The 13,312-nt window shown below is 44.2% G+C and overlaps 1 protein-coding gene across 1 annotated transcript in view; it reads left to right on the forward strand.

The window, feature by feature from the left end:
* LOC142496397 (protein CEPU-1-like) overlaps positions 1–13,312 on the forward strand; it is a 642,293-nt gene that overhangs the window by 504,635 nt on the left and 124,346 nt on the right. The window lies entirely within an intron of this gene.

The raw sequence follows: 13,312 nt of genomic DNA on the forward strand, positions 1-13,312 counted from the left end.
TGTATGTCCTAAGAAAGTAGATGTCACTGTCTAATTGTGCTTCCTGTCTCCTCATTTGGCCAAACTGACATATCAGTTGTACTTGAATGTCTTGTGCATTAGCTTTCATGGCTGCAGAGGTCTCTGCGTCAGATGTGATCTCTAAACTAGAGATGGGAGACGTAAATACATAACACATGAGGGATCTTGCTCTGTGAATGAGGTGTGAAAAGGGATGTAGATACATCCCCTAACCTGCAAATCAAGCAATGTAGTATATCTTATCCAATAGAGGCATACCCCGGTTTAAGGACACTCACTTTAAGTACACTCGCGAGTAAGGACATAGCGCCCAATAGGCAAACGGCAGCTCGCACTTGCGACTGTCAGCACGTCCTGAACAGCAATACTGACTCACCTGTACTGAAGCTGTGCGCAAGCGGGGAGACTATAGAGCCTGTTACACATGCGTTATTTACATCAGTTATGCATGTATATGACGATTGCAGTATAGTACATGGATCGATAAGTGGGAAAAAGGTAGTGCTTCACTTTAAGTACATTTTCACTTTACATACATGCTCAGGTCCCATTGCGTGCGTTAATGCGGGGTATGCCTGTATAAGCTATGTCTTAATATGAAGTATGTTTGGGAAACTAAAGAAGCCCTCCACAAATAGGATCAACATCCTCAGATACACCCTTTCTGACACCAGAACTTCAGTTAATCAGCACTTTTCATAACCCGGACCCTATTTCTGATCTATTCGCATTAGTGGTAAAGGTTAACTTCAATAACACATAGAACAGAAGGATATGGGGACTGAAATACATCTGTATTTTGGACTCCTGGAAAATGAATCAGAACTGTGGGTTTATGATGCCCTACGTAACCTCTCCCAGCATGTTAGGGGGAGGTGTCTACAGCCCTTTTCATATGTGTCTGCTCATTCTTCACACCTGAAGACAATATCCCTACCTCAGGACACTTATCCTCTCAACGCCTCATTCATGAAAGTATACAACAGAGGACAATACCTCAGCTACAGAATGCTAATCATCTGAACCCAAATACATGGGAAGGCCCCTGCTGGGATGAATCTCATGTGCCACGTATTCAAGCCTCCCAAGATCACATTTGATGAAGGCCTTGTATGATTGATATGCTGGTCCATTAAAAGGTATCACAGCCCACTAAGTATCTTATTTTTAGTGCAGTGAGAATATCTTTATCAGTTCTAAAAATGCTAATAGAACAGATTTGTGTTTGTTTCCAGCTCTAGCTGTCATGGGAAGCTGTGCTGAGGGACTTGAGGGGGGGGAATATGTTGCGAAGAGGAGGGGGTGGAAATTCTTGGAGACCCATGCCTGATTGCTCCTGTGATAGGTACAAGTGCATTAGAGAGAGTCTGTTTGATTTAAAGAGCTTGCGGAAAGCCAGAGCTGTCTTTGTTTGTTTTGCTTCCTTTAGCAGAAGACTTGTAAAATTTTTATGAAGTATTAATGGATCAGTGATTTCCTCAAGTGCCTTTTACAAGAGAAACCGCAGCCTGTGCTCTCAACTGTAGAGACCCAGGGGACTAGATACAGACCTTGTCACCTCTGTGACTGGACAGTGAAGGTATATGGAGCCTGTGTTCTGTTCAACAGGATACTTAAATGGATGGATCTAGGTTTAAGATATATGTATACAGAGAGCCTGCCAACTTTAGGGCTAAGTGGTTAAGGAGGGCGGGGGCACTTGGTGTTGCATGAAATACAGGTCTCCACTCATCTTCCCTTTAGATAGGATGGTTAGGAAAGAGTAAGATTGGTGTTCCTATCTTATGATGATTTTTTATAACGAGAGCAAATGAGGGGTAATTGTAATTAGTCTTGGATGGACATAAAGGATACTGCTCACATGAAACCACAATGTAAAATTTAGACCACTGCACACCACAAGTTCGAACCATAAAATAAGTGAATGCTTTATAGTAAGGACACCTTATTCACCCCAGGCGTGATATAAAGATCTCAGATTTAATGGGGGGGCTCGAAGGAGTATATAGACAGGGTGTCCTACCGCTCACCCCAAATACTTTAGTATAATGTGAAGGGTAAACATAACTGAGGTGCATAGGGAAGAATCAGACACAAATAACACGTGTCCACAAGGGGCCACAGTCCCTACCCTTGTATATTTTTTACTGAATGAGTGCAACATATGGGAATCTTTTTGTGGCTCCTTGGGGACACATATGTTATTTGTGTCTGATTCTTCCCTATGCACCTCAGTTATGTTTACCCGTCACATTATACGCAGGTATTTGGGTTGAGCGGTAGGACACCCTGTCTATATAAATGAGTCCCTACCCTTGTATATTTTTTACTGAATGAGTGAACCATATGGGACTCGAAGGAGGCCAGTACTATGAGAAGACACATTGCTTAGGGCAATGGATTCTTCTCTTTTAATGATGTACAGTTGGTTCATATACTATAAGAGGCTAGCAGAGGTCCTTCATTGTATACTCATAATGAAGGAGGTGCTAGTATATGGACACTTCATAAATGGTTCAGTTTGAACCCTCAAACATTGTGCACCACTAAACTTTAATGTTAACAGCTATTAGAGTTTAGTCGAAAGATCTATAGGGGTGGAAGCTACACACCAAGCTATAGTGTGCCATGCCCATTGGGTGGTGATCACACTGCAATATGTAATCTTAGTATAAGTTTAAGAATAAATATAATCATTACTTAGCCGTACAGCCAGAACATGTGACAGGAATTCTCAGTGGGTGCTACCTGCAGAACATCCACCCATGTTGCTTGACATAGAATGCAGAAGTGTGGCTGGCTTCACCAATTAAAGGGAAAACAATCACCATGAATATTTCATATTTAAAAACCTGAAATATTCTCCAGACACAGTTAAGCTGTTTTCATGGTAAAACAAAGTAACAAACCCTCCACCCATACAAAATACAGCAAAGAAAGGAAGCATATGAGTGTGTTTGCATGTCTTTCACAGGTCCCCAACCCCTGTATTACATCCCCTATTGTCATGTCATAGAGTGGCTAAGCTGCAGGTAAGGATTCTGGGTAGTGGCATTCAAATGAGTTCTCTGGTTAGTGTGCTCATTCACATGTCACTCACCAGAATTCCCACCGGCCACTTAATCGCTGTATAACTTGTGACAATGGGGTTAATGAACTAGGTTTGGGGAAGAAGTGGAGGACACTCACAGGTTCTCTATGCGCACTGGGATTGATTTTCTTTTTATTGACGTATACAACCTAATTTCTGTGTTGAACCCCATGAAAAACAAACGTTATAAAAGCCATTGCGTTTAGTGAATAACCCCACTTGTTGTCCATTTAGTGCTTTAAAAAAAAGATCTTCCAATTAGATTGCATAATGAGCGAAAGAAATACAGAACAAGAACGTGAGATTGCATGGAGGGGGATTAGAGAGAGAAGTACAGAAGGAAAGCCAGGTTGATATACTGCACTCTGTGTAGGGAAGAGCTGGAGAAGGGGAGAAGGGGAGGAGGGATGGGGAAGAGTTTGAGAAGGGGAGGAGGGATGGGGAAGAGTTTGAGAAGGGGAGGAGGGATGGGGAAAAGCAGAGAGACAGATTCCGCCAGTAAATGAAGTGCTTCCTAAAGAATGTAATTGCGCTTTGATCAGACGGTTATTGGTTGTTAACTCAATATCAAATAATCGGTTAATGAGCAATTATTGAGGTTTATTAAGAGATAAGCTTGGATGCAGTGTAATCAGTATCTGGCACAGAAGAAAGGCTGCCGTTACTGAAATAATATCTTAATTGTCAGAAGTTTTTTTAGCTGCTTAATTAATATCAACACAGCCCTAAGCACAGGCAGCCAGAGACAATGCATCCCTCCCAGATCCGCTGACATGTCGGCTGCTTCCTAATGGATGGGAGACCCCAGAGAGCCTTCTTATTAAATGCCAATTAGTTGGTGTACTGTTCTTGTGGCATGAGCCTGCAAGCCCCTTTTCTGCTAGCCTTAGGGTGAATGTGGAGGGGGGGGGTGGTAAAATGATGGGTAACCACTTCAGTGCTGGAGTGCCTTCAATTCATTGCAGAGTGTGGGGCAGATGGCGCAATCCATAACCCCTTCAGCGCTGATGGTACCTCCAATTCATTGCAATGCAGGGGAGCAGTGGCAATGATTAACCCATTTGGTGCTGCAGAGGCCTGCAACACATTGCAGAAGAAAGGGGACATACAGCGTTTAATAGGGCAATGTGTCAGTGGGGTTTGCAGTGCATAAGGGGCTACACAGGGCATAGCAATAGAGCAGGCAACTGTATGCAACCCCTTGCAGGACAAAGGCAGAGAACATTGAAGACATTTGCCAACCTGGTGTGGCCTGCTGCCTTGTATTGCCGATCAGGGAGAAGGTGAAGCAAGACAGCTCCATGGTTAACCCCCTAAGGGCTGGGTGTGTTGAGTAGTGTATGGAAGGTCCTGCCAGACGTGTTGAGGCGTTAATGCATCTTTATTCCATACATCCCATATGTTTCTCTCTGGTTAAACTAGGCAGGAGAAAGCATTTGTTATAACAGACTGTCTAGTACCAATAGAGTAGTAATTCAAAAAGCAGGAGTGCACTGTCAGCCTTCCTAGGTGTGAAGGGGTTAAACGAGAGCATTGCCGTGTAATTGCAGCTTTCCCTGACATAGGTATAGTAATTGCAGAGATGAGGAAAGATACAGTGCTTTGGTTTTCACAGCGCCATTGCTTCCCAGCACGCAAAAAGGACACGAAAAGATACATTTTACTCAAACACAGTGGAAACTGTGAGCGTTTTTTTTCCCCTCCATTCATTACCAGCAGAGACAGCTCTGCCAGCTGCTTCCCAGCCCGACAAACTCTGCACAGGGAGGAATACTGCAACTGGGGGGGACAGTACTGCAGGGCAGGATGGAGGTGTATGGGAAGCACGACAGGAAAGAGGACAGGGTCAGGGCTGAGATAGCCACAGGTACTGCAGGGCAGGATGCAGGTATAATGGAAACTCTGACGCCTAACCAGTGTACTGGGATGTTGCTTTCCGGGGCCCCGTTCAAATGACTGACACTAAAACCTTCTTCAGCCCTGGAAATAACCTTCACAGCACATGGAAGAAGTGCCACTGACTGAAAGAAGAAAGGCGTGTGCTTCTGCACTGAGATACATGGAATAAAGGGCTAGTGTGTAATGAACGTTGATTTAGGGCTTGTTAAGTGCAAAATGGTGTCAGAGTAGCAGTGGTGCTGTAACTACTTATTAAGGTATGTGTGTATAGAAATCATGGAGTCTTGGCCTGATTGAGCTATGTTTGTGTGTATGGAAAAGGCTTGAGTAGCTGGAGATCTTCAGTGTGTGCGTGTGCGTGTGCGTGTGCGTGTGGTGAGGGCGGAACCAAGGCAAGAATAGTTGGAGGAAGGACTGCATTGGATTGAAAAAGGCTTGATGCATGTGTATCCCCCTGTAAACAGTGCCGGCTATACCTATCTTCCCTTTACTGTGGTAAGTCCTGTTAAGACCAGGCGCCAGTAGTAATCATTGGTTTTCCCCCTTCATGCCCTACCTTGCGTGATAGATGCAGGCCTCGGACTCTGCTGCAGGCGTGAGCCAGAGGGGAGGTCTTGCTGACATCATAAGAGGTGGGGCCGAGACTATTTAGCAGCCAGTTCCTGTAAGTGACAGTCTGTCTGTTCTCACCCGGCTCTAGAGCGGGTCTGTCCAAGGAGTTGGAGTGATAGACCAAGCTCCGTCCTGGGAGCTAGCAAGAGAGAGAGAGAGCGAGCCAAGCTCAGGTGGACCAATGCCCCTCACCCCGAGGCAAGGGTGATGGGGAGAATTCATCCCCCGCCCAGAGTATATCCTCTGCGGTGGGCAGTGGGGTATTGAGGCCCCAGCACCGTCCATCCTGACGGAGAGCATATTTGGAGGGAAGGAGAGGAGGAAAGGACTGTACCGAGGGGAGAGTCGTGAGGGCTGAGGAGCTTGCTGCTGTTGTTGTAGCTGCAGGCTGCTGCTTTTGCCGAGCACGACTCCAAACAATAAAGAGAGACTTTATCTTTTAACCACAAAGACTGTTGTGTGATTCGGGCATTTCACCCTGGGACCAGGGACGGTTCTTCTATACGGGTCCTACCCCAAATCCCTGGGAAGGTATAGAAGATGGAGGCGCTGCACCACCACTAGAAGAATGGAGGCTACTACCCCAGAAGCCTGGTCCTGTTGTCCCCCACACCATCGCGGGAGACTCAGGCCCTCCTGTTCCACGCAGGTATGCACCACCCAGTACATGTAATCCGCCCCCACACACCCTAGATATGTCAGATGAGTCTAGGGGGGGGGGGATATGGGTTACACATGTAAGGATAATGGTTTGGGTGGAATATCAGGGGATGCTGCAGGCATGCATTGTGGCATATTGGCATCGTGGAATATTTGTCGGTGGACTGCTCTTGGCCGTCTAGTTGTTGTATGGGATGAGGTGCTTCAGGTTAGAGATTTGGGAAAATAGTGGGAGGTTTTAGAGTAGGATGGAGATACATTTGCTTAAAAACATGAGATGGGGAAAGCAGTGCGGGCACAGTAGCAATGCTGGACAGGGTTTGCCTGCATTATGATTACTGGATGTGTGTAAGGGGTGCCAGGTATAGGACAGTTAGCCGTGGCTATTTCACCCTGGTTTTCTGGGGGACTGCATGCCGTTTTGGGTAACACTGATCACGGCAACCTAGGACCTAAACCCTAACTTTAATCCTAACCTTAACCCTAATCGCTAACCTCTAACCCTAATATCCCTAACCTTAACCCGTAACCCTAACCTTAAACCATAAACTACCCTAACCCCCAATACTAACCTTAAACTCTAACCATAACATGCCTAACCTTAACCCTTAACCATAACATGCCTAAACTTAACCCCTAACCATAACATGCCTAACCTTAACCCCTAACCATAAAATGCCTAACCTTAACCTCTAACCATAACATGCCTAACCTTAACCCCTAACCACAACATGCCTAACCTTAACCCCTAACCATAACATGCCTAACCTTAACCCCTAACCATAACATGCCTAACCTTAACCCCTAACCATAGCATGCCTAACCTTAACCTCTAACCATAACATGCCTAACCTTAACCCCTAACCATATAACATGCCTAACCTTAACCCCTAACCACAACATGCCTAACCTTAACCCCTAACCATAACATGCCTAACCTTAACCTCTAACCATAACATGCCTAACCTTAACCCCTAACCATATAACATGCCTAACCTTAACCCCTAACCATAACATGCCTAACCTTAACCCCTAACCATAACATGCCTAACCTTAACCCCTAACCATAACATGCCTAACCTTAACCCTTAACCATAACATGCCTAACCTTAACCCCTAACCATAACATGCCTAACCTTAACCCCTAACCATAACATGCCTAACCTTAACCCCTAACCGTAACATGCCTAACCTTAACCCCTAACCATAACATGCCTAACCTTAACCCCTAACGCTATTCCTAACCATAACATGCCTAACCGTAACCCCTAACCATAACATGCCTAACCTTAACCCCCAACCATAACATGCCTAACCTTAACCCCAACCATAACATGCCTAACCTTAACCTCTAACCATAACATGCCTAACCTTAACCCCTAACCATAACATGCCTAACCTTAACCCCTAACCATAACATGCCTAACCGTGACCCCTAACCGTAACATGCCTAACCTTAACCCTTAACCATAACATGCCTAACCTTAACCCCTAACACTATTCCTAACCTTAACCCCTAACCATAACATGCCTAACCTTAACCCCTAACCCTATAAACCCTAAAGCATAAAAAGCCTAAACCCTGCAGTGACATGGTCGGTAGCGAAATGGCTGTGGCGCATGGTCCCACGGTGGCTAAATGGCTGCGGCGCATTGTCCCATTCCTGTCAGTGTTGGGATTTGCATCACAGGGGTGATTCAGGATAGGACTGAATTGTGTTGGCAAATGCTGCGTGTGTGTTTGGGGAGGGAATCAAAGCGAATTGAGCTTGACGTACGTACATGAAAAAGGGTGTAAAAGCAGTGATAGTATTACAGGATTTGAGACTAATTGGCATATTCCATGTGTGTTCGGGGGGTTGGATATCAGCTCTGGAAGAGCAGCAGGAGTTGGTGGGAGATGGGTGCTGCGTGTATGAGAAGTCAGCGATGCCATTACACTGTGCGATAGATTACTGTTTAGTGGAACAAAGAGCGGGTGCGGAAAGTTGCAAATCAGGTTCTGTGGCAGAACTGCCTGAGTGTGGTGGTCTTACAATAATGGGCTACTACATTTTCTACACCTGAGGAAGGACGCTGAGAGGTTCAAAAGCTTGCAACATATCAACTACTTGTTGGGCCAATAAAAGGTCTCATACCCCCTACTCCCTCCCTCCTTTGCTATTTTACTACATGGAAGAAAGGACCGACCTGGCTGCCCACACTTCTTTGGCTACATTTGCTAAGGCTGCGCTTATATTGCCTTGCGACGGCGACGTCGCTCCGAATCAAATACACTGACTCCGTCGCAAGCACTTATGGTAAGCGCGACGGAGCGACCCAAAATTTTGAAGCTGGGTTTATTTGATTTTTTTAGAGACAGTCGCCACATGTGAGTGTCTCTAAACAAATCAGAGACCACGGCCCGCCCCCTTTCGTGACGTCGCTGGCGACAGTCGCTCAAAATCAAATGATACGTTTCGCTGGTGGCGACGGATGATGTCATCGGTCGAGTCTCCGTCTCCAGCACTATAAGCGCGGCCTAAGGGAGCAACTTAGGGAGCGGCTCAGTGAGTAAAAGACATAGACTGGCACTGACAGTTTGCAGCAGGGGAGCCTGGTTCAGTTCCCGGTGTCGGCTCCTTGTGACCTTGGGCAAATCACTTTATCTCCCTGTGCCTCAGGCACCAAAAAACATAGATTGCAAGCTCCATGGGGCAGGAACCTGTGCCTGCAAAATGTCTCTGTAAAGCGCTACGTATAACTAGCAGCGCTATACAAGAACATGCTATAATATAATAATAATCCTAATTGCAGGGAAAGAGTGAGGTACATTACATCTCTCTGCACCAGGGGAGGCTATTGCTGCATTATGTGGTGGCCCCACTGGCAATAAAGGGGTTAATAACAAAGCTGTCTGGGTTTACCACTGCTTGAATAATTGGGAAGGCTGGTAGTACAATCTGTGGCAGCACTGGGCAACTTGAGTAATTTGGGGGGCTTTGTGTTATGGATAGGGCTCGTCTTTGTACGTTTCTAGGAGGTTGACTGCTCCAGAGGGGGCTTCCCTTTGCTTCTGTCCTGTCATGTTGTGTGTTCCCTCCTCAGTACAGTTAACAAAAAGTGCTTCAAAGTCCAGCACATAAGGGGTTATATGGACACCCAGTGCAGGTGCAGAATAGGGTTACCATCCGCTGTATATTAAAAAGGTCACCTCTCCAAATGCCTGTTTCCTAAATGGGGATGCAGCATTTAAAAGCCTGAAGTGGCTCAGTCTGCTATGTATAGAGTAAAACCTTAGCCACTTGAAGCTTTTAAATAATCAATCCCAGTTTAAAGACCAGCACTGGATGAAGCTGTCATTGTGGGGACATGTGGTAACCCTGGCCTCAAATGTCCTGTTCTCTGAGGCCTTTTAAATGGTAACAGCCTCCGTTACGATTTTATTTTGTGCACTCCTGGCCCACCCAATCTCCGTTATGCACAGCAACATCTAATGTGTTGAACGCCGGGCTGTGACACTGAAACACTTTCTGCATCTGACATAGTAATGAATTTGTTAGCTATTTAATTACTCCACTAGTAAATATTGTTGCTAAACACTTATTGAACCAGGCTGTGTTCACAGGGCTGCAATTACTGTAAATAATGTTTACATTTCTCTGGGTGAGTGGATGAAAATGCTCTGATAATGACATCCTGTGTTTTAAGGCTTTTTGTACGGAGTCCTGCATACTGCACACATCACATGCACACAAATAACACAACACATACACACACAATTCACAAAATACACACATTGAGCACATATTAAACCACTGAATACATAGAGCAAGACATACAATATACACACTAAAAATAGACACACATGCAGACAACAAACCGGCAACGAGAAAGATACAACACAAACCATGAGTCAGACACAATATCCGCACAGCAAACACAAGAGATACAGCCTATAACATATGCAAACCACATAGACACCACCAGCGCACACCCCACTGTTTACCTACATGCAGCCTTGTGCCAATGTAACCGATTATTTGTGGTTTTCATTTATTCATCCTTTATTTGGAAAGATAAATTAGGAAGAATAATCTGGTAATAAAGTACTGCACACCAGGGACTTTTTACCACGTTTGAAATTACTTTCTTAGATGTCACAGAATGATGCCGGCGTTTTCAAGAGGGCTATGATTTTACTGTGTTTAAAATATATATATATATATATAATATGAAATTCAGGTTGGTATTGCACTCACCAATACGGTTCATCTTCTTCTTGGTTGCTGTTATGGAGACCGTGGCAGGGACCCCTTCCTTGCCGAGAACGCTGTCGCAATGTAGGAATAGAAGATTTCTCCTTGACGTGCAGACTTAGTCAGGAATCGGTTTAAGATTTCATAATTAATTCAAGCAGAGAGTGAAAAACTCGCAAAACATTTTAGGGGTAGTCCCGTTCATCAGGTGCATAATATAATATATATATATATTATATGTTTTTGGAGATTTTGTTCCATAACCGCTTCAGTGGTGGATAAGGCCAGCATAACATTGCTTTGGTTATGGAGTTCGTAACCCAATTGTGGAGCTGCCTTTACAAGTCAAAGATCTGAACAGTTCTTGCCCAAACAGTACAGATGGGTAGATTTGTCTGATCCGAGCCATGGATTGTTCCGGGCTTTTCATACCCAATCCAATCTGCACAATGAAATCCGAGGTCGGATTTTACATCCTTAGGCCACGTGAATTCTTCAAACTCCATCAATGGGGCTCAGATTCATAGATTTGATCGATTCCGTCAATGGATTCAACTTAAATCCGATCCTCAGAACAAGGCAATGGCTTTAACTTGAGGCTGCACCCCTATTTACAGTATATACTGTATATCCCATAATAGATCAGCTTGTGGATTCGGATTCGGATTCCATACGCGGATCCAGATTCTGATCCGCGGACCAAAGGAATTTCCCAATCCGTGGCGGATTCAAATTCGGGCGAAGATGTCATCTATCGCTACCAAACCGGTCACTCTACAAGAGCATCTACACTTTGTCTGCCTATGAATAGCCTTTTAACAGCAAAACAATTCTGCATTCTGCATATCATAGACACATGGGGCATTGTAACAGGCAAAAATTGTATTCTGTCAATTTACGCCTGTGGCAAATGTGTTGCTAACTGTGCCTCTTACATTTTACAATGATCTCTGGTACAGAGATTAACTCCATCTCAGATCCACTGTAGCAGATTGAATTATTGGAAAGACATGACGTAAAAAGCAATTATTTGAGACACAATACATTTCATTATAAAAATTAGGCCAGCTCCTCCTTAATTCATTGGACTTTATTCATTATACTGCAATACTGCCGATTGCAGTTTAATGAATATGTTTAATTGACTCTAAGACTCTACTAGTATCAGTTTAATGGTTTAATAGTCATTTTCAATATTTCATGTGGTCTTAGACACATTTTCTAGAGTTCTGATTTTCTTTCATATCAGCTGTGAAATCAATGTTTCTGTGCTACCTTCATACAGTATTTCAATCAGTGTTCGTTAGAGGTGCGCCATTGGTTTTCGCAGACATTTGTAAACCAGGCAAAATTTCATGAAAAACGGGAAAATAATGAAAAATAATGCCTCAGTGATGGTGATGCGTCAGGACAAATGTTGAGCAAAATTGATGCAAGTTGTGTCATTTTCATCTTACTTCTCTTTGTATCAATATATAATAATAATAATAATAGCATGTTTTTGTATAGCGATGCTAGTTTTTATATAGCGCTTTACAGAGACATTTTGCAGGCACAGGTCCCTGCCCTGTAGAGCTTACAATCTATGTCTTTGGTGCCTGAGGCACAGGGAGATAAAGTGACTTGCCCCAGGTCATAAGGAGACGACACCGGGAATTGAACCAGGCTCCCCTGCTTCAAACTCTCAGTGCCAGTCAGTGTCATTAATCACTGAGCAACTCCTTCTCTCAAGGCCTTTGCTCCCAGTTTTGCTCTGTGTGGGTCAGCTTGCAATTTGGAGATTGTCTATATGAGGGGTTAGGGAGGAGTTATATGTAGCCAGTGTTTTTTAACCTTTTTTTAGTTATGGAATCCTTTAATTATATTGTGACATTCTGAGGAACCCCAACCCTCTCTAATTGCGCGTCTGAGATCAGATGCATTGTAAGGATCCCCAACCCTCTCTAATAGCGCGTCTGAGATCAGATGCATTGTAAGGAACCCCAACCGTCTCTAATAGCGTGTCTGAGATCAGATACATTGTAAGGATCCCCAACCCTCTCTAATAGCGCGTCTGAGATTAGATGCATTGTAAGGAACCCAAACCCTCTCTAATAGCGCGTCTGAGATCAGATGCATTGTAAGGAACCCCAACCGTCTCTATTAATGCGTCGGAGATCAGATGCATTGTTAATTCTTCTGTATTTGGTACAATTTTACAAATGACCTGAAATTTACTGGGAACCCAATAGTTCCTAGCAACCCCTGTTGAAAAAACACTGCATTAGGCTCTGCTTCCATTTTTTTTTATCTTCTGTTTGTGTAAATAAAAAAATCCACCATGTCTGGAGTGGCTTAAACTTTTCTGGGTAACAAATTGCATTTATTTATAAATATGTTTTACCATGAAGTAATACATTGAGAGTTACCTCTCGTTTTCAAGTATGTCCTGGGCACAGAGTTAAAACAATACATGGTTACATTAAATGAACAGAGGTTATACAGTCAATTCACAGACATTTCATGGCCAGCTAGAGTTGGAAAATTGGGTACAGGGAATAAAGATTGAAATAGAGAAGCTTTAACATCACCAAACGGCTCACACCCTTTGGCTGCGTCAAGGCTGTCCGCTTTTAGGGTGACGCAGATGTACACTGAAGGGGTTCAGAATTAATGTAGCTGCGAATACTAGGTTCTTAGTCCTCTTGGCCCATTAACATTTCAGTGGGTGAGGTTGACGTTCCACAAATTACAAACAAATGTTAACCCTTTGCACGCTGGTCCTGTGCAGAGGGGAGCAGGTCTTGGGGAG

The sequence above is a fragment of the Ascaphus truei genome, chromosome 6 (assembly GCF_040206685.1).
Source record: "Ascaphus truei isolate aAscTru1 chromosome 6, aAscTru1.hap1, whole genome shotgun sequence".
NCBI classification, from domain to species: domain Eukaryota; kingdom Metazoa; phylum Chordata; class Amphibia; order Anura; family Ascaphidae; genus Ascaphus; species Ascaphus truei.